This window comes from Manis pentadactyla, unplaced genomic scaffold (assembly GCF_030020395.1).
Source record: "Manis pentadactyla isolate mManPen7 unplaced genomic scaffold, mManPen7.hap1 scaffold_297, whole genome shotgun sequence".
Taxonomy (NCBI): Eukaryota; Metazoa; Chordata; class Mammalia; order Pholidota; family Manidae; genus Manis; species Manis pentadactyla.
The window spans coordinates 166,338-192,955 of record NW_026644688.1 but is presented as its reverse complement, the minus strand read 5'-3'; the positions used below and the strand labels follow the sequence as shown (position 1 = coordinate 192,955).

The 26,618-nt window shown below is 51.6% G+C and overlaps 3 long non-coding RNA genes across 5 annotated transcripts in view; all 3 read right to left on the bottom strand.

The window, feature by feature from the left end:
- Positions 1-544: 544 nt before the first annotated feature.
- LOC130682345 (uncharacterized) lies at positions 545-5,618 on the bottom strand. 3 transcript variants are annotated; one of them, XR_008995572.1, is made up of 3 exons: positions 5,330-5,618; positions 1,277-4,935; positions 545-733 (listed from the first exon to the last, which is right to left on the bottom strand). It is a non-coding gene; the product is annotated as an uncharacterized LOC130682345 (long non-coding RNA). The 3 variants fall into 3 exon arrangements; XR_008995573.1 differs by having other exon boundaries at positions 545-2,236; positions 2,463-4,935; XR_008995571.1 differs by having other exon boundaries at positions 545-4,935.
- Positions 5,619-11,091: 5,473 nt separating this feature from the next.
- The window catches only part of LOC130682346 (uncharacterized), a 49,166-nt gene continuing 33,639 nt past the window's right edge, over positions 11,092-26,618 (bottom strand). Inside the window, exon 4 of the long non-coding RNA XR_008995575.1 lies at positions 11,092-12,057. This is a non-coding gene — a long non-coding RNA (uncharacterized LOC130682346). The remainder of the gene's footprint in view (positions 12,058-26,618) is intronic.
- On the bottom strand, positions 21,039-24,532 carry LOC130682347 (uncharacterized). Its single transcript, XR_008995576.1, has 2 exons — positions 22,235-24,532; positions 21,039-22,112 (listed from the first exon to the last, which is right to left on the bottom strand). It is a non-coding gene; the product is annotated as an uncharacterized LOC130682347 (long non-coding RNA).

Sequence of the window (26,618 nt, the reverse complement as noted above, 5' to 3'; positions counted from 1 at the left end):
CAAGCTTAGCAACAGCAGCAGCAGCAGCAGCAGGGGGAGCAGCCTGGAAGGCAAAGTGGAGGCCCTAGGCTTGCAAGCACTGCCCCCTTGGCTCCTGAGGCCTCTGTGGAGGGAGTGGGGCAGTGGGTCTGGACATAAAGGCACCTGTGGGCCCCCTCTTCTCATTTCCCCAACTTCTTCATGTGCTAGAAGTGGGGGAGGGGCTCTTGAGAAAATTCTGCATGCGAGTATTAAATGCAAGGCTGTCAGCTCCAAGCACTTGCAAGGAGACAGCCCCTTGCTGATTCTAACAGCAACATTTGCAGAATTTGAACACATAAGCCAAGTCCACTGGAAATCTGAACCGCAGATGGCAGTTCCTGTCTTATCAGCCAGCACTGATATTCCAAGAAACGCTTAGAGCTGTGTTTTTCAACTTGTGCCTATCTTCAGGTAATAGTCAGAAACTCTCCCTCAAGGCATTTCATGATCAGTTTTTGGGCTGCTGTTAAGGAATGTAACAGTAAGAAATGAATTTGTAATAGAAGAAAAGGGGAATCAAATCTTTGTTCAAAACTGAACACTAACATTTACTAGAAAGTGAACTCAAACAGCCCCAGAAACTTTGTCCACTAATGGGCAGAGGTGGATGGGGTGGCAGTTTCTTCTTGTTCTTCAGATTTTCCTAGTCTGAGGGTCAGAGTTAAAGCTGAAAGCTGATTTTGTTCAACCCCAAGCATCCAGTCCCCGGGAACTGAGGAGCATCAGAAAAGAAAAACACAAAGCTAGTGAATCGGAGGAGGAATGTCTGCTTGGACCTTTGCAGGCTGCTACTTCATGTGTCGGCACCCCAGCCCCTCTCCTACCATTTCCCCTTGAAAAGCCCTGACCGCTTGTGTCAGGAGGACGGTGGTTCTTCAAGGCAGGAGCTGGCCACTCCCTCATTTGCTAGCAAGTCAATAAACTATTCTTTCCTTTCTTCAAACCCTTGTCATTGTGTTTTGTGGTTTGACCTCAGGGACGAGGACCGGGTCTTGGTATCAGGAGCAGCACCCCCCACCCCGACCAAGTGCCCGCAGTGCCGCTCCTTCAGTGTCAGAGGCCACAGGGCCGAGCTGTCAGGGACGCAGAGCTCCCGGCTTCCTCCTTGCTAGACACGGGGGACTGTGCCGGCCAGGAGTTCATGCTGTGTGGCAGGGCAAGTACAAGCCTCTAGAACTCCCTGTATACATTGAAAGCAGTAATGCCTGGTGACACCAAGGATTTGAAAGAAGAACGGGTGGTGATTTCCACATACCCTTATTGAAGTCACTCATTTAGCCTACTTAGAAAACAGACGAATCTTGGAGATGACAGTGAATGATTGTCAGTGTAATCAGAGTGTCTCAAACTGCAGTTCCTGCTGCACATGGGGCTTCATCACTTGGTCCCCAAGCACCCAGTGTGTAAGTATTGGTCAGGAAAATGCTCTTTGTTCTCTTCCTGTGAGTAAAGACCAGCAGGGCAGTTAGCTTTCAGCCGGCAAGGAGAGAAAACTATCTCAGAGGCATATCAGACCTCCAGACTTGGGTTGTCATTTAGACAGAAGGAAGCTTCATCTCCTTTTTCTTCCAGAAGCCGTCACACTGGCCCATCCCATTGATGGTACTAGGCTGACTGGACCCAGTGATCAGGAAGTACAGCTCATCTAGGCATATTGACAGCGCAGTCACATGTCAGAAGGTGGACTAAATCCAACAAAAATTGAGGGACCTTTCATCTTAGAGAAGTTACTAGAAATCTATCTTGTGGGCATGCCAAGCTATCCCTTCTAAGGTGAAGAATAAGATGCTGTATCTGCACCACCACCCCAAACACACACACACGCCTGGTGCGGATTTCAGATTTGAGAGCAGCCTGGACCTGTGGAAGGTGGAAGGCAGTAGATGGCAACACCTGGATCTCCTCTCATTGCTGCCCCTTCAAGGTGCACACCTGAAAACGGCCTAGAAGGGGACTGACTTGCCCAAGATCACACGGCCTGGACCCCGGCCTGACCTGCGTGGTGTTCCATGCTCCATGCCAAGCCTGGTTGGCATTCTTCCATCTCTGAGTCTGTGTGTCAGACACATGTGACGCCAGTCCCCAGGAGCTGGAGGTGTCATCCATGTATCCCTGGGGATGTCCTTAGGGAGAAATGTCTGGCGTGACCCTCCCTGTGCAGGTTGGGATGTTGGGCAGGTCCTGGGAGGTGCTGTGGCCTCAGCAGGACAGGGAACTAGTGAGAAAAAGCGGACTGAGCTCAGCTCTTGTCTCCTCAGAGCTGGGACCCCGGTGACATTGCCAGAGAGCGTGGGGAGGGCTCTGGTGGAGATGTGTGTACTCATGCATGCCAAGGGCCAGGAGGGGGGGCAGTCAGCAGCCCAGAGGGGCACGTGGGCGTGTCTGAATGCAGGGAGGGGCCCTTGAAGAAGTGATGTCACTGATGACATGCCAAGTAGAACCTCAATTGTGACCCGGACGGATGGAACCCAGCTCCTGGTCGCAGAACCCAGTCCAGCTCACTTGACCGGAGGCGCTCGACAGAGCAACATGCGGTCTTGTTGTGCGGAGCCTTCTGAAAGCGAGGGAGTCAGGGAAGCCGAGAGGGAGAGTCTTCCTGCTCGCTGTGGGCGTTGGCTCAGTGACCTCCTCCAACGCCTCTATCCGTGTATCCCGAGGAGCCCCGAGGTAACACAGGGCAGCCCAGAGCGGGCCATTCCAGGGCCAGGCCACGAGTGTGACCCATCCTGGCTGACGTTTCCCCAGGCCCCTTGTGTGTGTGCGGTGGGCATGGGGCATGGGTGGGACTGAAGGCTGGGGAGCAGGGGGCAGTCAGTGTCACAGCTCTGGTCTCATGATTCAGGACATGGAGGTGAGTGTTGGGACCAGGTACTTCCACCCACATGTTAATCCTGAGCCCAGGGGTGTCCTCCTCTTCCCTGAGGGACTGGATGTCTATGCAGATGGCCCTGTGGGCCTGATCTCGGGGGCAGAGTTGGGGGCCCACATTGCCCCCTGTGGGGAGGTCCACGCAACCATGGGTGCCTCCTCCCCAGCTACCAGGTGCCGGCTTTGCAGAGCCCCACCCTGGGGAGCGTGGAGGAGCTGGTGGATGGATTCACCTACTCCATCTCCCTGGACCTGGGGCAGGCTGTCTACACCCAGGATCCCTTCCCTCCCAGGGCTTCCCCACGAGAGTGGCTGACAGGACCACTCCAGAGGGCCTGGAACCTTGTTCCCGGGGGCACCCCGTGCCTCTCCTTGCTCGCACCCCAGGGGGCTGGGGGCTCTCGGGTGAGCTGCAAACCTGCCTCGTCCTGGTGATTCCTGGGTTTCCCACTGACTATATCCCTGTTTCCCCCCTTAGCCTGAACCTGAGCCATCTGTCCATGGGACTGAGGTCCGCAAGTGCAGGGATCCCTGGATAGGTGTGAGGAGGAAGTGGAGAAAGCGAAAGGCACGAGTGGAACCAGCTCCAAACACCAGCCGGAGCGCTCCCGAGGCCACACTCCCACCCGATGATGCTGACCAGCTGACCACGGGCCAGCGGCTCCCCCGGTGAGCACCCAACCCCTCCTTGGCCAGTCGGGCCTCTGCCCACAGCCCGCGGTGTGTCTTGCGTGTCCCCACGTGTCTGAGCCTCAGCGTGCTCCTCTGACAGGCAGGGAGGCTGGCGATCAGCCTGTTAGGGTGCCCATGGGGAACATGGGAGGAGCCTTAGAGGGGTTCCCCTGGTGCCCGGCATGGTAAAGGACTGCCGGCCAAGCTGGGCCACTTCGGGGCTTACTTCTCTGTACCCGATGAAAGCCTTTGGCCTCACCCGTCAGTGGCCTGGAGCCTGGCTCATTTGGAAAAGCACATGGGAAGCAGCCTTTGGAACGGAGGCTCGCGATTCCCTGTGTTTGGGCCGGGTCCTTGTCCTCACTGTCGCCACATGAGGGACCTCTGGGGGCAGGAGAGGGGTACCTGGAGAAGTTCTGGTAGGACTTCCTTAAGCAACAATAGGTACGCAGTGCCCACTTTGTGCAGACCCTTTGGGGACACTTAGCACAACTGAGTGAAGGAAGCAGACACAATACTGGGACCCCATCCCGGGTGGACTCGGGCAGTCACTTCAGGCATCATCCGCAGGTCACGGCCAGGGAGTGTCACGACTGATGCCGTCACGGCCTCCTCAAGCAACAGGGGGCATGACGAGGGGCCAGAGGGGGAATTGAAAATGTGAGCGTTCACTGGGTCCAGAGGAGGTGCTGCCCATCTCACAGAATGGGGGGAGGAGGAGTTTGGGGCTTGGGGTTGGGGGAGCACAGCAGAGCCCAGCAGGTCACTCATCTTTGGGTTCCCATGGGTGGGCTGACGACTGGGGACTTCCTATTCGGGAGGATGGGAGAGGATGGGGTCCCAGGACAGACACGCAGGGTCAGGAAGGGGGAGGGGCAGGTGCCTGGACAGGCAGGGGAGTGCACAGCGGCCAGGCCCACACAAGGGTGGACCCGGAGGGCAGTGTGGCTGGAAAGACCAGGCTTCTCACTCTGCCACCCCCAGGCCTTACCCCAGCCGCAGGATGGGACGGGCTAGGCGCCTTGCCTGGGAGCCTGAGAGCGTGCCCAGCGACCTCCACGGCAGCCAGCCTTCATCCACCCTGGTGGGCCAAGTCCTCCACCACTTGGTCCAGGAGGAGCACCTGGGGCCCACGGTGGCGGTGCTGGAAGGTGAGGGGCTGCAGCCAGGGGACCGTCTAGGGTGGGCTTCCCGGACTGGGGTTCCCTTCAAGGCACTGAGGGCTCTTCTGTCATTGTAAGGCGCGGGGAATCAGGCCCACGGTGACCCTTTCTCTGTGTCCCGCTCCAGACCCACGGCAGAGGCAGCTGGCTCCAGAGACACGGGGAGGGCCGGCTTCACGGCTAGAGCCCATCCAGGAGCTCCCTGAGACCCCTGTGCTGGCAAGACGGCTGGTGTCACCTGCTTCAGCTCCTGCAGAGCTGGAGGATGTCCCAGCAGTGGCCTCAGCCTCAGAGCCAGGCCCCGAGCGGGAGCCCCATGAGCCCACAGCAGAGCCCAACAGGTCACTCAGCTTTGGATTCCCATGGGGGGGCTGACGACTGGGGACTTCCTATTCGGGAGGATGGGAGAGGATGGGGTCCCAGGACAGACACGCAGGGTCAGGAAGGGGGAGGGGCAGGTGCCGGGACAGGCAGGGGAGTGCACAGCGGCCAGGCCCACACAAGGGTGGACCCGGAGGGCAGTGCGGCTGGAAAGACCAGGCTTCTCACTCTGCCACCCCCAGGCCTTCCCGCAGCCGCAGGATGGGACGGGCTAGGCACGTTACCTGGCAGGACGAGCAACTGGGGCCCACGCTTTCAGAGCTGGAAGGTGAGGGGCTGCGGCCAGGGGACTGTCTAGGGTGGGCTTCCCAGACTGGGGTTCCCTTCAAGGCACTGAGGGCTCTTCTGTCATTGTAAGTCATGCGAAATCAGCCCCGGGGTGACCCTTTCTCTGTGTCCTGCGCTCCAGACCCACGGCAGACGCAGCTGGCTCCAGAGACAAAGGGAAGGCTGGCTTCGTGGCTACAGCGAGTCCAGGCGCTCTTTCAGACCCCTGTGCGGGAGCTACGGCCATTGTCATCCGCCTCAGCCCCTGCAGAGCCGGAGGACATCCCAGCAGAGGCCTCAGCTCTGAGGCAAGGACCCAAGCTGGAGCCCCAGGAGCCCTCAGGCCTGGTGCGCAGAGCAACTGCCGTGATGGTACCAGGCCTTACAGAGCCAGAGCCATGTCCAGACCCCATGAGCCCCTGGGACATCCCAGGAGTGGTTTCAGCCCCGGTGCCAGGCCCCGAGCTGGAGCCCCATGAGCCCTTGGTCCCGGGTCCCGTGGCACCTGCAGGAATGGCACCGGGACTGGCAGAGCCAGAGGCGGACCCGGAGCCCACCCGCGCCTGTGTCGCCATCACCCGGCACGTGTGGAGGAAGGAGGAGTGGACCATTCTGGCATTTCCCCATGGCCTGGTGGCCGAGCAGCTGACCCTGATCTGTGCGGTGAGCTGAGCGGGCTCTCAGGGTCGGGGGTGGGCCTTCCCTGTGTCACGGGCTGCCCCAGACCTGCCGTCCCTGACATGGACTCCTGTGATCTGGGCCCATGTCCCAGCTTCCCCCCAGACTCACCATGTGCCCTGAAAGACTCTCCTCGCCCCCAAGCCCTCACTGACCACACGGGGACAATAGGGCCGGCCCTTAGGGATCCTTGCAGACCAATGATTTGGAGCGGAGGGAAGGTGGGCAGGGCCTGGCCGGGCTGGGAGGGGCAGGGCAGGGGAGGGGTGCTCAGGGAGGTGCTGCCAGGGCCTTAGGTCCTCGGGCCATTGGCCTGGCAGGCTTCCACAGCCTCCACACTTCAGAGGCCCCTGCCATGGACTGACTGTGGGAGACACTGACACCAACAAAGGCTCTGGGTGGAGTTGTTTTGGGGGAAACTGCACCTGAGTGGGCAGTGGGGTCCACGGGGTGGCAGATGCCCCAGTTTGGGCAGGCGTGAGCTGCCTTTTGTTGCAGGGAGGAGGTGAGTGAGGGTGCCTGTGAGCAAAGCCCCTCTGTTCCCCACCACTGGGTGCCTCAGTGGACAGGGTCTGAAGTCCGGATGGCCACGAGGCTCACAGCACGTCCTCAGCTGCCTGGGCTCCAGCTCTGACCGGTGACCCTGCCTGGGAACAGGGGCACCAGGGGCACAGCTGGATGACCCTCCCTTGTGATCCCCAGGGGCTGTACGACAGGATGGACTTTGCGGAATTTAACAGTTACTTACGGAACCAGCCACAGATGGGAGACATTGAGCGCCTGGCTCTCACCACGTATAGGACGTATAGGGTCCTCAGGGAATTTGATGCCTTGGTTAAGTTGGTCACCACCACCTGCCTCGGGACCCCGAGCATGATGGCCTCGGACAGGGCCGAAGTGGTTAGGTTCTGGATCTGGGTGGCCATGGTATGTCATGGGATGCCCCCGGGGTCCCCTCCTTGGCCAGCTCTCAGAATGGGTGCCTGTGGTCTGCCCTGCACAGTCCCTGGGCCCCTCCTGCCAGGGGTGTGCAGACCTGCACTCACAGGTCCCAAGGGGGGGACAGCCATCCCTGGCCCCTTCCTTGGGTTGAGCTACAGTCCTCCACCCAGGAGGGCTGCTCAGCAGGTAGTAGGTGTGCTGGGCTCCCTGGATGTCTGTCTCCTTAAGGACAGGAGTTCATGGGGGGACAGAGTAGAGAAGCAGGCCACGCTCTCAGCTCTGTCTTCCGTCCCAGGGGAGTCTGAACCTCAGGAACTACACTGCCCTCCATGCCATTGTCTTGGCCCTGCAGAGCCCTGCTATTCATCGTCTGGAAAGCACCTGGGGACATGTTTCCTGGTGGGTACTCCTGTCCCTGGAACCAGGGCACCTGAGTGGACAGGGACACACCGACATCTGGCAGTGTTCCCTCAGTTGGCTGGGACTTCCTGGGAGGTGGCGGAGCTTAAGGACAGGGATGGCAGGCTCTTGGGGCCCCCTGTGGGTTAGGCCACGGGTACCCCTGCAGTAATCAGTTTCCTGCAATGTCAAGTGTGGGTTGAAGCCCACTGGAGATCTTGAGCTTGTGCTCTGCAGCAGGAGGTCTCTGCCCCAAGGACAGCGACCTCGCCCAAAGCAGATTCGCCCCTGGGGAGAACTGGGAATGGAGGCCCTGGGTGGAAACATGAAGCCCCCTCCACAGGCCATGGATTCCCCAGGGCTCAGGGCCGTGGTGGAAAGCCTCCTGCAGGCTAGTGGACCTTCTAGGATCTCCAGGAAATGGGGTCGGTCCCGAGGCTCTCCACCTGCTGGCCATGTATCTACCTCCTCCTCTCCTCTCCCCTTAGTGTCTGCCTGATGGTATATGAAGACCTGAAAACACAGGACAACTGGGTTCACAGGAAGCGGCTGTTCAAGGTAAATGGAGGTCTGGAAGGGAGGGGTCCTCGGGGCAAGTCCCCTTCCGTGCTGTGGCACAGCTTTGGGAAGGACTCCAGGTGTGCGGGGTGAGAGGGGGGAGCTGATGGAGGTAGGGTTCCCCAGGCCCCCAAGGGCCTCATCTGTCTCCCTCCCTGGCTCCACTTTACTGGGGGCCTGGCATCCATCAACCATGGACTGGTTGTGGGAGGCCACGTGGGAGGGGAGCATGAGCACCTGAGCGTCCTGGACCTTGCAGGAGCTGGAGTCCATATTGAGGGCAAGGCAGCGGGGCCGCATGGGACCCGAGGAGAGGAGGACAAAGGTGAGAGAGGCGTGGCCAGGTTCGGGGCTGTGGGGGCAACCCTGCACCTGCTCCTGGTGCCACCAGCCCTGAGCTGCCAGCACTGGGGTGACCAGGAGGAGGGCGAGAGCAGCTGGGTACAGGGGGAAGTTGGAGGACAGGAGCAGGGACCACAGGGCCTGGGATTGGCCAAAAGCCAGCCCTGGGAGGGCCCAGGAGGGGAGAGCTGGGCGAAGGGAGGTGGGGAGGCAGCACAGGGTGGTCCAAGGTAGCTGGGGGCTGCGGATGTGGGGTTCAGGGGAGGCTCTGTGGGCGCCCCTGAGGCAGGCAGGGACTCATCACCTCCCCAACCCGGTGCACAGGACGTGGTCCCCTACCTTGGACTGATCCTGGACGATTCCATAGACAAACACCTGGAATATGAGGATGTGAGTGAGCCCAGAGGGGCACAGGGGGGTAGGATGGTGAGCTTTAGAGAGGAGAGAGCCCCCAGTGAGCCCAGACCTCTCAGCACCGGGCCTCCCACACTCCTGAGTCCCCCCTCCACCCCAAGAGCAGGGCTTCTTGGAGAGGACTGCCAGAAGGACCGGCTTAAGCCCCGGTCCTGGCCCCAGGGCAGGTGGGGCTGAGGGCTCCAGGGGGCAGCATCTGGGCAGGACTGGCCTCCTCCTCAGGCCCTGCCCAGGGGGAGGGATGCTGCTCCTTCAGGGCAGGAAGCACATCAGGGGGCTGGCAGTGCCTTCCCACCGGAGGCCTCAACTCCCCAGTGCAGTCCCTGCTTCTCGGTAGCCCCGAGCCTGGGCCAGGTCTGGGTGCTGTTTCTGGGCAGGACAGCCTTGGAGGCCCTGGTGGGCCTCCAACTTGAGAAAGGGTGAGGATGTTCCGGCCTTGTTCTGGGCTCAGGGGGCTGTTTCTGATGCACTTTGGTTTCCTTCCTGCCATCAAGACCCCCTGGGCAGGACCCTGTCCAGCCCATCCTCTGGGCCTAATGTGTCTTGAGAAAGTTAAGACACCCAGATCTCATGACACTCAAGGCTTTGTCAGGTGGGGGATGGGGTGTGGCATCAAGGCCAACTTCCTGGAGGAGGAGCTGGAGACCCAACTGTCAGAACAGGCAGGGCTGGATGGCATTGGAGGGAAGGCGGGTTCCCATGAGCAAAGATCCGGGACCATCATAGTGCCCCACTCCTCACACACCTCCTTCTCTGTACCCTGTTCTTTCTCTGCCCCAGTTCCCTGTCATCCAAAGTGAGATCACCATGCAGAGGAAGCTGGCCAAGGTGTATGACCTGGAGCCTGATGAGCGCTTCCGGTGCTTTGCCCAGGCCGTGGAGCCCCTGGATGAGGAGGAGAGGTGAGGCCGGCCAGAGTCAGGTGTGGGCTGCAGCTGCCGGGAGGCTCTGGGAGAAGGGCCCCCTGACGTGTGGCTCCAGGGGTTCACAGGTGTCCCTCTGTCCTGCAGCTACAGCCTGTCCTGCCAGCTGGAGCCCCCAGGCCAGGGGGCCGGCAGAAAGTGACTATTCTTCAGGCCCCACAAGATGTAAATTTACCAGCCGGCCAGGGCCAGGTGAGTTTCTGGGCTGGGGCGATCGGCAGGGGGTGGTGGGCTGCTCCTCAGCCTCAGGGAAGCTTCAGGCCATGTGGGGTGTGGGGGCGTCCTAAAGACAGGTGGGGCTGGGGTCCCAGCTCCACGGCCGACCAGGCCTGTCAGACTGAAGGGTGTTTCCCCTCCCCCTCCGGGACCCAGCCTCCTCCTCTGTAAGTAGGTGACGCTCAGGAGCCTTCCCGTGACAGGGACCCCCCGGGTGCTGGTGATGGACAGGACCCTCCGCACAGGGCCCGGAGCCCAGAGGGCAGTGGGGACGGGGTGGAAGCAGGATAATGGGGGGAACCCGGGATAACCTGCCTCTTCTGATCACCCGTGTGTGGCCCTGTAGCTGCTGTCATCGGGCCCGCGGCCCTGCTGGTGTCCTGGCTGCATGTGGAGGAGAGCTGCTTCCCCTTCGGGCAGGCGGCCCCTGGCGCCCCAGGACCCCAGTCTGCTTGCTGCTCCTCCTCCTCCCGCTGCTCATCCTGAGCCTCTGCTGGGGCAGCTGCTCTGGCACCTCCTCCGTCGGCCGACTTCGGCATCTCCCCGGGCTGCCGCTGCCTCCTCAAGGGCCTGTACGTAGCCCCTGCCAACCTGGCCGCCTTCGTGCTGTGTCCTACCCTCTGCTCGTGGCCCGCTGGACAAAGGCGAGCCACCCCACCATGTGGAGGGTTTTCCCCTTAGAGTAGGTGGTCTCCCGCCGTGACGCCAAACAGCTGCCTGGGTGCCATCAGCCACCGAGTCGTAGCCACAATGGTCCAGAAAGAGCTGGGGCCCGTCCTCACCATGGCCAGCCTTTCCCAGGATGGACACAGAGACGGCGCAGTGCTGCATGGGACCACCGCCCCCTGGGTGCCCAGCGGAGGCATCCGAGGCTGCAAGGGTGGCCGGCTGACGCAGGGTCCCAGGACATGCTCCCAGCGGAGCCCTTGTGCAACTCCCTCCCCTAATCCCTGAGAAATAGCCTCCCCAGGCACAGTGTGGTCTGGGTGTTGTGTCTGAGGTTAATGGTTCCTGGGGGTTGGGGTCATCCCTGTGCAGAATGTAATAAATGATGAACGGATCGCCACCACACTGCTCTTTCTTCTCAAAGCTCTGCCCCTCCTGCAGACATCGTGTGCCCCAGCCCACCGCACCCCCAGCCCTCAAACTCTATGACGCAGGAGGGCCCTGACCTCCACCAGGTTTCCCTCTATCCTCTGTTCTCCCCCCATAAGGTGCTCAGGAAGAACGGGGCGCACTAAGCCCCAGGCTGGCACACCTTGACAGCACTGGGGAGGGCTGTTCAAACAGAAAGTGAACCTTATTTCCTGTCACCTATAGATTATGATCAGACACAGAAACTTGCTGATTAGAAGCCCCAGGGTGTCTCTTCAGGTCTTGAACACCACTGCAGACGTACCCAAGTAGATCCCACGGCTGCAGGGCACCAGTCTAGCACTGTCCCATTTAATGAGACACCGCTGCTCCACACATTCCAGAAAATTCCTTTTCAAAAAACGCTGAACTTGGTCTCTCAAAGCACCTCCAAGAGGTGCACTCCTTACATTGGGGGGCTTTCTGTGAGCCCAATTTCTCCACACTTCACACCTCAGAGCACCCCCCAAAGCTCCCAGGTCCCCAGTCCTCCCCCATGGTGCCCCTCAGCCATCCATCCCCAGGCCAGGCTGCTGAGCGGCCTGACGTCTGTGACAAAAGGCTCGGGAGGCTGAGCAGAGGCACTTGGCTCTGGTCTCCCCATAACACTCCCCAAGGGCTCTCGGGATGTGTTCACCCACCCAGGAGAGGAGGCCTGGCCTGGAGGGGAGTTCCACGATCAGCACAAACATCCCCTTGGGGGTGCTCCAGGCTGGAGACAAGTCTCCAGGTCTTATGCTGCAGGTGAAGCCTCAGACCGAGAATAGGGAAGCAAGGAATTCATGCTGTGTGGCAGGTCAAGTACAAGCCTCTAGAACTCCCCCTAAAGTATATATTCCAGGAGAGATTACACACTGATGTCACCACCAAGGATTTGAAAGATGTAGGGGTTGTGATTTCCACATACCCTTATTCAAGTCCTCATTTGGCCCACTGAGAAAACAGATGAATCTTGGAGATGACAGTGCATGATTGTGGCTTCCATCCTACACTAGATCCAGATGCAAAAGCACTTGGCTGCGCTGTGTGACCTGGAGCACGACGAGCAATTCATGTCGTTTTTCCAAGCAATGGAGCCCCTGGATGAGGACGAGAGGTGAGGCACAGCAGGTGTGCTGTGTGGGCTCCAGCAACTGGGGAAGGAGCTTGGATTTGAACCCCTGGTGGTCTGTCTCTAGGACAAGCACATTTCATTCCCAGAAAGTATATCGGGGTAAGGGCGAGACCTCCCTGAATGGCCACAGCAGCTGTCCTACCTTCCCTTTCTTTCATTTTTTTTGTTTTGGATCTGAAATCATACCTTTTATTTACTCAGAGAGTGAGTGGTGTTGGTTCCCTATGTCTCAGTTCTCCACAGGGTAATGCCGTGAGAGGCAAAAACACCCTATGAACACACTGGGGTTTGCACCACAAGGAAGGAATTCTGAAATCATGAAACTTGGAGCTTACATTGATAGCTGGCACTTTGGTCCATTTGCATTTCTGGAGATGGAAATAGAGATGTTTGCTCTGGAATGTAAACAGATCCTCACTCCGGAAGAGAAGGAAAGGTCTCCTCTATCGCTTAAATAACCTGGAGTGTAAACGTAAGGCTCTAGGGAGAGAGGAAACTTTCTATCTGTCTCGTGGGCTCTGTCTTTTGGATCCTTATGCAGTCATATTTAACCCAGATACCAAAGCTGTTTGCTAAGAAAGTCCTGACCATACAGAAATGTAACAATATTCATGAAGCATTGTTTCCTGACAAGTATACGTTCTGCAGTGAGCATCTATGAAATGGGAAATGTGATTCTGCGGTTATGTCACTAGTCTCATTTCTTCGTGCTTTGTGCGGCTCCAGCTGAGGGTGATTTTGGTGTTTAAAGATGAGCAAACCAGCTGCTTCCTCAGGTACTTAACTGAGGAAACAGTGCTCTACTGCGGTTACGTAAGGAAAGCCTGCGAGGTTTATTAAGATTCACGTAGGTCTCTTTTTCCTGAGAAATTAGAAGTGTAATTTTGTCAATTAAAACCACAGTGAGATATCACTTCACACCAGTTAGGATGGCCAACACCCAAAAGATAAACAACAACAAATATTGGTGACGATGTGGAGAAAGGGGAACCCTCCTACACTGTTGGTGGGAATGTAAATTAGTTCAACCACTGTGGAAAGCAATATGGAGGTTACTCAAAAAACTAAAAATAGACTTACCATTTGACCCAGGAATTGCACTCCTAGGAATTTACCATAAGAATGCAGCAGCCCAGTTTGACAAAGACATATGCACCCCTATGTTTGTCGTAGCATTATTTACAATAGCCAGGAAATGGAAGCAACCCAAGTATCCATCAGTAGATGAATGGATAAAGAAGATGTGGTACATATACACAATGGAATATTTTTCAGTCGTAAGAAGAAAACAAATCCTACCATTTGCAACAACATGGATGGAGCTAGAGGGTATTATGCTCAGTGAAATAAGCCAAGCGGAGAAAGAGAAATACCAAATGATTTCACTCATCTGTGGAATATAAGAACAAAGGAAAAACTGAAGGAACAAAACAGCAGCAGACTCACAGAACCCAAGAATGGACTAACAGGTACCAAAGGGAAAGGGACTGGGGAGGATGGGTTGGTAGGGAGGGATAAGGGAGGGGGGAGAAGAAAGGGGGTATTATGATTAGCATGCATAATGGGGGGGGGGAAAGGGGAGGGCTGTGCAACACAGAGAAGACAAGTAGTGATTCTACAACATTTTGCGATGCTGATGACAGTGACTGTAAAGGGGTTTGTGAGGGGGACCTGGTATAGGGGAGAGCCTAGTAAACATAATATTCTTCATGTAATTGTAGATTAAGGATAACAAAAAAGAAAAAGTAAGAAAAGGGGGATTACTCCCTGATAGGATAAAACTAACTGTAAATCAACGATTAATGCATGCTTTAAATATCCTTAATTTTGATCATTTAAAGGGTGTCAGATGATCAGCTATGGAAGTACATTTTTCTGATAATATTTCTTTCTCTTAAAAAAAAAAAAAGCAGTTCCTGTGTGGTGACCTCCAATAAGTTCTTCACAATGGTATAAAGGGCATATCAAAGTGTGGGCAAAGGGTCTGTTTGTGTTTATACAGAGGATCAAAGCCCAATTTGGTCACCCAGAAAACGAAATAAGATACGATATGAAGAAGAAGTTTCAACATCAACATACTCTGGAAGAGTCATTCCAGAAGATGATCATAAAAAAATGTCAACAAAGATCCTGGCGCTGTTGCAGTTGTAGCTGCATTCATCCCACCGGTTCCTGGACTTGCCATTGGAATGAAGGGGGAGATATCTAAGCTGGCCTGTGCATACAGTAAAATAACAAACTTGACTGGATCTATACTGTTGGAACTCAGCCAAGAATTAGGAGAAGTGCAAGTTGCAGCGCTCCAAAATCTTGAGACTACAGACTATCTACTGTTAAAAGAACATATGGGATGTGAACAGTTCCCAGGAATGTGTTGTTTTAAATTGTCTGATTTTTCTCAAACTATTCAAATTCAGTTAGACAATATCCATCATATCATAGATAAGTTTTCACAAACGCTTAGGGTGCCTAACTGGTTTACTTGGTTTCACTGGAGATGGCTGGTAATTACAGGTATGCTTTGGTTATGTAACTGTATTCCTATTATGTAAATGTGTGAGCGCAATTTAATTAGTAGTTTAAAACCTATGCATGCTTAAGTTACTCTACAAGAAGATATGTCAAAGAAATAACCAATCTTCCCATGTTTTCTGCCGCCTGCTACTTCTATAGCTTTTCTTCTTCCTTCCTAATTACAACCCTTAAATAGAATTCGTGCCTCATATCGAATTTACCGAGTATCATAACTCCTCCAAGTGGTAAAGATACCTCAAGACAAATGCTGGGCATAAAACCCACAGGGCATAAATCTGCAAAGAAGTAAAAAGCTAACCTTTTCAAACAATATGGCCTCTCTCTCACTTACCAACTTAACATTTCCCTGTATGGCCCCGGAAGATGACTGGTTAGCCAGAGACAGGTAAGATTCCTCAAGGGAGGAACAACCTAAGACAGGCACAGTTGCAGGGGGGCCATCAGGTGAGAAATTGCGGATCAACAGAGGTGAGGCTTAGAACCTCGCCCCCCTTGTTCTGAGAGAAATCTTCCGCATACGTGGATGTTTTATTGCCCTTGTCTAGCGTGGATTAACACATAGGCTACAGGCACACACCTGATCATCTACATTTGCTCTCTTACAACACTAAACTATGTTTTCTACCTTTATCTCGTATCTACCTACCACTTCAGCATTTTATTAAAAATAATAATAATAAAGAGAGAAATGTGATATCCACATATAAATCAAATGAATATTCATACTTGAACTGACTGTTTATAGTTCATAATGCATGAGCAAAACCGAAAGCTTCTGTGATGACTGCCCCTGTAATGTTCACCATGTAACTTATTCACTATGTAAGAATTTGTTCTCCATGTAAGAACTTGTTCGTTAAGCTTCAAAAGATTGGAGACTGACGAAAATTAGGCTTGGGGTGGATTAATGATTGTGCATTGAGCATTGACCCCCCTATACAGAATTTTATTGTTGTCAACAACCATCTGATCAATAAATATGAGAGATGCCCTCACACACAAAAAAAACATATATATATATATACACGCACTTCCAATTGTAAAATAAATAAGTAACCGGGATGTAATGTATAGCATAAGGAATATAGTCAAAATATTGTAACAACTTGGTATGGTGATAGCTGGTACCTAGAATTATCATGTATATAAATGTTGAATCACTGTGTTGTACACCTGAAACTAATGTAATACTGTGTGTCAACTACCCTTCAATAAAAAAAATGAAAAAAATTAAAAAAAAATAAAAAATCAAACGAATATTCATATCTGACCTGATTGTTTGTAGTTCATAATGCGTGATCAAAACTGAAAGTTTCTGTGATGACTGCCCTTGTACTGTTCACCATGTAAGAACTTGTTCGTTGTGCTTCAGAAGATCGGAGACTGATGAGAATTAGGCTTGGGGTGGATTAATGATTGGGCATTGAGTCCCCTGTACAGAATTTTATTGTTGTTAACTGTTAACAACCATTTGATCAATAAATATGAGAGATGCCCTCTCAAAAAAAAAAAAGAGAATGAACTAACAGTTAACAAAGGGAAAGGGACTGGGGAGGGTTGGGGGAAAGGGAGGGATAAGGGGGAGAAAGGGGCATTATGATTAGCACACACAATGTAGTGGGGGGTGGGGGGAACAAGGGAAAGGCAGTAAACACAGAGAAGACAAGTAATGATTCTATGGCATCTTATACACTGATGGACAGTGACTGTAATGGGGTATGTGGGGGGACTTAATAAAAGGGGGAGTCTAGTAACCATAATATTGTTCAAGTAATTGTACATTAATGATACCAAAATAGAAAAAATAAATAAACTTAAAAAAAATAAAGACAGTCTAATAAAATAATTACTCTTACCACTTTCCCAAATGCTGATTAATACCTTAGAACACTTTCAATTCTCCTACCCTTCCTGACTTTTATTACTGTTATCATGCACTTTAATTCTACATGGTCTGATCTCCATGAGAGCTCACTCTAGAACTCACAGACTAACATTCACCTCTCTTCATAAATTGCCTTGTCCTTTCCTCTTCGTTTCTCCCTACATTGCCGGTTTTCAACTTGGGGTTACTTTCCTTTGGACTTAAGAACTCATTCTAGTAGTTCTTCTAATTCAAGGCTGCCAACTTTGAAGTGTCTCACTTTAACTTTTTCTTAAAACATCTTTGTGGTTAATACTGCTGATGGGTATAGAATTGTGGTTTGACATGAAAATTTCTTGGGGCATTTTAAAAATGGTGCTCTGTTGATATATGTTTAGACATCACCTTATGCATATATGTTTAGACATCACCTGTCAGCCTTTTTCTTGCTTATTTGGCCTCTGATTTCCCTGAAGTCTGTTACGTTAATTCTGGTTTTTCTATCATACTGTAACCCCTTATGGTTTATACAGTGTAGATATTGTGCTTAGGGAATCTTAACTGCATGTGTGGATTGCTGTCCTTCAACAGCGGGGAGCATGCTGTGTATTTTCACCTGTGGTATCAATTCCTTACCCCACATTCCCTCTGCTCCTCTTTCAGTCACATCCCACTTCTCCTTCCACTCTGTCCTGACATCTCCAGTATTGTTCACACAGCGTTTTGGTTGAGATATTGGTTCTTCAAATGTCTTGCCATTCAGGAACCCAGCCTTTGCTGGGATCAATCACTTCTTAAATAAACTTCTTAATTTAAGTTCTAACATAAACACAAAACATAGCCTTAATTTGGAACACAGCAGAGCTCTTTCACAATGAGGAGAAAAACATTTCCTTCCTCATACAGAGAAACACAGAGAGGAGAAAATGACAACCTGGATCACACTAAGATATATTATGAGCTGGTTTTTATCAAAGTTCACCAGTGAGATAGAGCAGTGGAAAGCCTGAGTGGGAGAGACTCAAATTACCTGCATCTGCTAAAGGACATCAAGCCAAATTAGGTAAATAATTTCATCCAATAAAACAAAGTACTGAAAGCCCACTAGAAAAATATGGCCAAAGCTAGAACAGACATTAGATAAAAGAGGATAAGCAAATAACTGAAGTGTTTTTAAAAAGCTTTCTACCCTGTTTAATTTCAGGGAAATGCTAATAAAAGTTGCGATGAGCTGTTTTAAGACAGAAATCAGGTTAGATGAATGAAAAAATACCAGGAATACCACATGCTCCTCAGGTTCTGGAACAATCAGATCATTCATGTAGGGCTAGTGAGAAGTTAAATTGGTAGAACCTCTTTGGAAAACAGCCGGCATCTACTAAGGCTGTGTACACACCTACAGTGGTCCCTGCACACAAACATCCCCAATATTGTGCACCTGTTTGGTCCCAACAACCAGAGTCAAAATCACTGTTCTAGAAACTAACCAAATGCTCATGAATAGGGAATGGATATACACAGTGCTCTCTGCAGCCCCTGGGACCCCACACAGCAATCAGAATTTACAAATAATTACTGACAGAGGAAGAATCTCCCACATCAATTGTTGAGACACAGACAGATGCAGACACAGCCCATGGATGTACAAGGATTCTGATTTTTCTATATCCCTGCCAACACTTCTTTTTATAATAGCCATTCTACATGAGGAGTGATTATATATTGGTTTTGATTTACAGTTCTCTGATTATTAGTAATGTTGAACATCTCTTCATGTGAATCTTTCCCATTTCTCTGTCTTTAAAGAAGTATCCAAGTTCTTAGCTCATGTTCCAATTCTTTTCCCTCCTGAGTTGTACAAATTACTTACATATTTTGGATATTACCCCTTATCAGATACACCATTTTCAAGTATTTTCCCCAATCTGTAGGTTGCTTTTCCATTTGATTATTTCTTTTGCAGTACAGAGCTCTTTAGTTTTATGCAGCCCCTCATTTGTTTTTGTTTGTTACCTGTGCTTTGGAGCATCTGACCTAAAGTGATCAGCAGATTCAATATTGTCCCCACAAATATCACAATGATTATTTTACAAAAATATTTTTAAAAAACCTAAGATTCAGATGGAACCACAAAACACCCAGAAGAGATAAACAATCTTGAGAAAGAAGACAATGGGAGGAACCACATTTCCTGACTGCAAACTATATTACAAGTTATAGTAACTAAATCAGTATGGTTCTGGCATAATGAATGATGCACATGTAACTCAACAGAACAGAAGAGAGAGAGCCCAGAAATAAATATATACAATCAACCAGTAAGGAACCAAGTGTAAATAGGAATGGGGAAAGGATAGAATCTTTGACAAATAATGCTGGGAAAACTGGATAAATCCGGTAAAGAGCTCTCCTGATAGCTTATGCCCTCTCCCCTTCACACCCTCTGCCTCTCTCTCTCTCTCTCTCTCTCTCTCTCTCTCTCTCTCTCTCACACACACACACACACACACACACACACACACACACACACCACACACACACACACACACATTAAATACCAGTGATCCTTTGCCATAACCTGGATGTATTAAATCCTGTATCTGCAGATACCCTGAAGTTTTAAGTGGAGTGTTTCCAGCAGGAAAGTAGAGGGCCAAAGAAGATGGGATAGGGAAACCTCAAGCTGGTCAGTGGGACTAGAAGCTGGGTCACCTCAGGGCTGTGCAGTCCTGGTAGGTGAGGTTAAGAGAGCTGTGCCTGGGTCCTGGCCAGGGCTGGGGACAGACATCCCTGTATCCAGAAGCCCCAGCCCAACCCAGCTGTGATCAGGAGGGCAGCCACACAGGCCCCCCAGAAGCCAGGCAGGAGAGAGGGAACAGCCTAGACTGAAGTCCAGCTCTCCCACCGAGCATGGGGGGAGCTGTAAGGCAAGCAGTGACTACACAGCAGTGGGGGTGGGCCAAGTCCCCAACCAATTCAGGGAAAGGTAGAAGTGGGATTGCATTATTATACTCTATGGTTCACATGCAGGTTATTTAGTAAAACAGGAAGAGACTTACAATAGCATTTTCTTTCTTTCTTTAAAAACCTCTGAAAACATCTTGTCAGAGAGGCCACATGACGGGACCCGGAGGTGTGCTGGCAGCCCCAGGTGCAGGGGAAGCTGCTCACTGCCCGAGCCCCCTCCGCAGCCGTCACACGGGACTCCTCCAGGCTCTGGCCCTGCCCCTGCCGTTCCTTTTCAATCCGACCCACCTTCAGGCCCCAGAGGACGAGCCAGCCCCTCCCTGGACCAGTCCTGTCCTCAGCTACCCAGCCCCACAGCAGTGCCAGCTCCTTGCCTGCCTTTCAGCTCAGGTGAAGGATGGAGCTAAACACCGTCTGCGCTGCTGTTGCAGTGGTGAGGAGGATACCAGGGAGCAAGAATTCAGGGCAGACGGCAGCACGTGAGGAAGAGAGCAGAGCAACCGGAGTGCATTTTTGTGCAGCACACTCCTTGGTCTCAAACACGGATTCCTCACAGAAAAGCGATCATGCCTGTCGCAGCCCTTATATGTGGCATAGCATTCATACAACAGATAGAACAATAGTACCAGTGCAAACAGGCCTGACATTTGGAGACGCCAGTGTGGGGTGGGGACAGATTTACACTGATAACTCACTTGACCTATAAACTCATTACAAGCATTTTATATTGGTTCAGTTTGTCAACGTTATCTTATGACCAGAGTTTCTCCCAGAGTGATGTAACTCCGTTTTGCAGGCTGCCATTCAACCTTGCCAGGCTGCAAACGCAGTGGTGGTCTTGGCAAACACAGAGCTTCACCTTTTGGGGCATGTGGTGTGCTTTGGCCGACAGGTACTATTTTCTTGGTCTGAGGCTCTATCTATTGAGGTATTAATAAAATGCTGGATCTCTCTCCAGGCATAACCCACTTATCCATCCCTGTACCCTAAGCTGTAATTTCCTCCTCTCTTCATTTGCCATTTATCTTTACCCAGATTTTTCTGCCTGTGGAGTGGACATCAGGTCTGGCTACAGTGCTGGTCCAGATGGCTGGCAGCAATACCAGTCTCACAAGTGCCTCCCCTCAGCCCCCTCCCACCCAAGGAAGGTAGGGTTACCAAGGAGCAGAGCCTGGGGGCTTTCCCGGCCACAGCTCTGCTATCAGTTCTGACCTGGCTACCTGGGGTCAAGGCACCATTCACCTCAGCAGGCGCTTAGGAATTATGGCATAAAGATTTAAGGGTGTGGTTACATCTTCTTGCTTAATTAGTAAAGTTCACTGCGCTGGCACCCTCAGAAGCAGCTGTGTTCCTGGAACCATTGAATGGGTTAGGAAAAAACAAAGTTGTGGTGGTGTGAGTAAGAACAGAACAGTGCACTAGCAACCGCTCCCAGACCCCCTTCCCCAGACCCCTGGAGAAGCAGAGGAACCTACCCTCCCTTAGCCGCCTCACGTTGAGTGTGAGCACCCGCTCTTGAAGGCATGTAAGCCAGCCCCTCGTGCCTTTATCTCCCATTTTACACAGCCAATGTTCCCACAGCCCGTTCCAATTTTCTATTAAACCATTGCTCTGAGAGTGACATGCAACACTGTACATCCGTCTGATGGGATGTTTCTCGGCCCACCGTGGAACAGCATGGTCGGTAAAGCGTGTCCCCTGGTCGGAGATGTAACCTGGCTGTCCAAACTGGTATAGAATCTTCAGTTCCAAACCTTAAACGGTGTCTTCAGCATTTCACCTACCACTGGGTATGCAAAGCATAGTCCCGAATAAGTGTCTACTCTGCTAACGACCCACTTACAGCCTCCGAGCGGTAGCAGCGTTGATCCAATCTCACCCACTGGCCAGCTATGTGCAGGGCGTGCCCACTGGGGAACTTTCCCCATAGCCAAATGCAGTGTCTGTCTCTTTAGCTGACAGTCGGAACAGGTCTTGCTGGCATTCCGTGCCTCACAGGGTGCAAGAGGAATACGCGTAGACTCAGCCTGTGCGCGCGCTGCTGCAGCTCCCCACAGCCACTCTTTGTATGGACCCCGGCGGCTGCCTCCAAGGGCCGCACCAGCAGGCCCACCTGGTGGCTACAGTCACCTCCCACTCCTAGAAAGGCTTCTTCTGATACAAACCAACATGGCCTGCTTTAACGTGCCCCTCAAATTCCCAGGGCAATATCCATATGGCCGTTGTCCACGTGGGCATTGCTTTCATAGTCCAGTTTCCCATTTCCTGTCTACGTGGCCACACAGTCAGGCCAGTATCCACAGCCCCAAGTCATAGGAACCCCAGCACGAGGGGCTTTCCTCACTGCTCCATTCTCCCGTCACTGCCCAGAAAAGGGCATGGAATTCAGCCCACTGAGATCATGTTTATCTCCTTCCTCCCAGCCAGTCTTGCCATCCCCTGGTCTTACTGCAGCAGCCCTCCAACCAGGAAGGAGTCCATGCCTCCTGGAACTGCCCTCTGTAAACCAAGCAGCTCTGTTGTTCAGCTGAGAGCTGCTCCTAGGGCACCGTCCATGCAGTTCCCGGGGGGCTCCAGTGTCGGTCCCAGAGGAGATGAGGCTGCCTGCTCGTGGATCCATGGGCGCCTCCTTGCATCCTCCTGGCAGCCTGCCCCTGCAGGAACGATATCAGTTTGATTATGGGACTCTTCTCGGCTCTGTTTTCCCCATTAGGGTGTTTCTCTGACATCACCCAACACGTATGGGTATCTCAGGTTTCAAAATTGTTTTACTTACTTTGGTCACTTAAGCAGTCTTGATTAATTCCCAACAGCATGTTCATAATTGTCTCCCAAGTGGTGTGTACCAGGCAGCACCATGTGGGAATTTTCTGGTCCAGAATCCCAAGGGTCACAGCTGGGAGGTGCTCGTTTTCTTTTTATTCCCACAAGGTGCAGTCTGCATGGGTGTGGGGGGCAGACACTTCCAAAATCCTGTCTCAGTGGGGGTCACAAGGGCCCGATGGTGTCAAGCACACAGCTGCCATGTATAGTTCTGACGTGGCCTGCTTCTGTTCAGGACCCCACTCAGATGCAGGTTTCTTTAATGGAGTCTTACACACAGGAGCTAGAAATAGTTCCCGGTGTGGAATGTGAGTCCTCCAAAACCCAAATAAATCAAGCAAGTGCTGGGCTTCTTGTTTGGACCTGGTGGGGGAGTGACAGCAGTTTATTGATAGTCACACTTCTGGAATATCCTGGGTGGCTCCTGCCCATGTTCTTCCTACGAATTTCACTGAGCAGGACCTTGGACCTTCGCTGGATTTATTAACCAGCCCTGGTTGGGCACGTATGTCCTTGTTGCATTCAAATGAGTCCTAGCCAGCTCCTCCGTTTCTGGTATTACCATAATGTCACCAACATCGTGTATTATTACACTCAAGCGTTGCGCCAAGTCCATATCCCTCCTGACCACGTGGTGACAATCAGCCGTGGAGCTCAGATCCCCGCCTAGCACAGCAGAGGCAAACTGGGATCCTTCCCACCTGAAGGCAAACCGGGCTCGGAGAAGAGAGCATCTGTAAGGTCCATCCAGGGGTACCAGCCTCCTCCAACCTGCTGTACTTTCTCTACGGCTGAGACCATGCCTGGAACTGCTGGGACCTTGGGCGGCACCCATTTCATTTAAGCTTGAATAGTCTCTATGTGCCGTCCACCTCTGCACAGGCCACACAGGACTACTGCACAGCAGATCTGCGGACAGCAGCGCTCCAGCTTCCAGCATGGCACTCCTAAGAATGGTGATATGTTTGTCAAGTTCCAGCCATTCCCAATTTAGCATGTCCGACTAAACAGGCCTGAGGGTGGGCTTACATGCCTTCTGTGTTACTGTATTAGGCAGGGGAAGCCAACCCCAGTCAGACACAGTATCCACCCCAATAATCCTTTCAGGTAAAGGGGACGCAACCACCTCAAGCAAAACGTGCTCAAACACTCAATTTTCATCCAAACTTCCACCTCAATACCATCAGCCACTGCATCTCCATATCCTCCCACTCTAACCTTAGCCCCTGCTAAGACTTCACCAATAGGTTTTGGTATCATAGTGCATTGGGCTCCTGTACCAAGGAGCCCCAGGGCCATTTTCCTCCTCCCCCTGGCCATTTTTCCCACATACATGCGAACGGTCTCAGGTCCCAGGCTGGGGTGCGGCCAGAAGACCCTGGCACTTTTGTCTATCTTTAGATTGATTAACCTGCCTGACCACCACTCCCGGGGATTCCCAGTCAGTTTCCTTATTGTAATCATGGACTTCAGGGTTTTTAAATTCCTCCGAACTGGGGTACACAGAGTGGAGTTTTTGGGCTGCTGTAATGTTGCAGCAACAACAGGGGTTCCCACCGGCTCACCCACTTTCTGGTACTGCTACATTAATACCTTTTTTCAACCCCAGCAGTGTCTGCTTGATTCACACAATTTTTCAATAACCATCTGAAAACTCCCACTCACTTGGCCCGAGTCCCTTCACTCTCCCCTTTGTCTCTCCCCATCTTCCTAGTTATGCTCATGTTCTTGGTATCGTAAGACCCACGAGGGGAAGCTGAGGTAAGAAATCTGAGAAGCCTCCTCAAACTGCTCGATTTTGTAGCCGTCAGGTTACACGGGCCCTTAGCCTCAGCACTCACCGTGACCTGTGTACCAGGACCATTCAGTGGGCGCCTACCTCGGTCACTGCAAAGCCAGTCCCACATAGGAAGCATTAGCAGCTCTTCCATCTGGGGTGCTCCATCTGCACTTAGAGGGGCGGCTGGGCAGTCCCCGTTCTCAGGACATACAGACCTCACAGTGGCTTTTACACAGTCCGCCAGGCAGGCTGTTCCCTCGGGAATAACCTCCCGTGTGTCTGGATCACTCCCAGCCCCCTGTGATTGCCCAAGAGGGAGAGAGGGTCCCGCATCAGCCCAAACACGCCCTGCCACTCGGAGGCATTCAAAACCAGACACGGCCCCCAGGCTGGGGCCCTCACGATGCCCTTTACTAAAAATTCTTCAGGAAGCTGGGGACACCGGTCCACACAGGGAGCCAGTTCCCTTACACTATGTTCCCTGCTTTCACACATTTCCTGGCTTTTGCCTCCTCCTACATTATTTTCTTGGCGACTTGAGGTCTTAGAGGTACTCTGTGTTGCTTGACATCATTTTCCCTTTCTAGGCGGCTTTGAGGCTCATGGCCGAGGCTCAGGTTGACCCAAATCCCAGCTTGGTTCTGCATCAAGCCCTGACCCAGCACTTTCTTTCATTTTCATTTTGACTATTACAGATAACAACAACCAGGGAAAGGATTATTTAGCCTGCTTCTTACTCATCTGCATTTCCTTACATAGCCACCAAGCCAACTCCTTAGGAGGTGGGTCCACTGCTATTTCTAAATTCCACTGCTAACTTTTACCTTTAGTAACCAATTTTAGGGCAGCTACTCCTTCATACCAAGGGTGAGTGGGCAGCCGTCCAGGCATCAAAGGTTCCTCATCCCCTGCCCTTCCATTCTTTCACTTCAAAAACCACATATTTCAGAGCACGTGGGCAATTCTAGCAAATCCCAGCACCGTGACACCAAATGTGTTTTCTCATACAAATCGTAGTACAACTCCTTTTGAGTTTGTGGACACGATTCCAAGATTGGGCGTGTGTGTGTGCATGTGTGTGTAATCTCACAGACACCAGGCAATTCTTAAACACTGGTAACGTGTCTACGAACTCAACTCAGTTCTAATGGCATCTGCCTGGAGACGGCACCAGATTCCCCAGGTGAAGGGCTCCATCCTACAAGACTCCCCACCTGCCCCTCCAGATGCCTGTCGCAGGCCCCAGTCAGTGACTTGTGCTTCTACAGAACTGGCTACAGATTGCAGGTTCCGATGTCCTCCCACTTAGATTTGATTAATTTGCTGGAGTGGTCACAGAACTCAGAAAAACACATTTAGCAGTTTAAAAACGGGTGCCCTAGTCAAAGAAATAATCAATCTTCCCATGTTTTCTTCCGCCTGCTACTTCTATAGCTTTTCTTCTTCCTTCCTAATTACAACCCTTAAATAGAATTCGTGCCTCATATCAAATTTACCGAGTATCATAATTCTTCCAAGTGGTAAAGATACCTCAAGACAAATGCTGGGCATAGAAGCCACAGGGCATAAATATGCAAAGAAGTAAAAAGCTAACCTTTTCAAACAATAAGGCTTCCCTCTCACTTACCAACTTCACATTTCCCTGTATGGCCCCGGAAGATGACTGGTTAGCCAGAGACGGGTAAGATTCCTCAAGGGAGGAACAACCTAAGACAGGCACAGTCGCAGGGGGGTCATCAGGTGAGAAATTGGGGATCAGCAGAGGTGAGGCTTAGAACCTCACCCCCCCTGTTCTGAGAGAAATCTTCTGCATACGTGGATGTTTTATTGCCCTGGTCTAGCTTGGATTAACACACAGTCTACAGGCACACACCTGATCATCTGCATTTGCTCTCTTACAACACTAAACTATGTTTTCTACCTTTATCTTGTATCTACCTACCACTTCAGCATTTTATTAAAAATAATAATAATAAAGAGAGAAATGTGGTATCCACATATAAATCAAGTATAAAAACCAAATGAGTATTCATATTTGAACTGACTGTTTATAGTTCATAATGCATGAGCAAAACCGAAAGTTTCTGTGATGACTGCCCTTGTACTGTTCACCATGTAACTTATTCATTATGTAAGAATTTGTTCTCCATGTAAGAACTTGTTTGTTATGCCTCAGAAGACTGGAGACTGACGAAAATTAGGCTTGGGGTGGATTAATGATTGTGCATTGAGCATTGACTCCCCTATACAGAATTTTATTGTCGTTAACAACCATTTGATCAATAAATATGAGAGATGCCCTCACAAAAAAAAAAAAAAAAAAAAAAAAAGGACAGACTTCCAATGGTAAAATAAATAAGTAACCGGGATGTAATGTATAGCATAAGGAATATAGTCAAGATATTGTAACAGCTTGGTAGGGTGATAGCTGGAACCTAGAATTATGTATATAAATGTTCTACCACTGTGTTGTACACTTGAAACTAATGTAATGTAATACTGTGCGTCAACTACCCTTCAATAAAAAATAATTATTCAAAAAAAAAAACAACAAAAA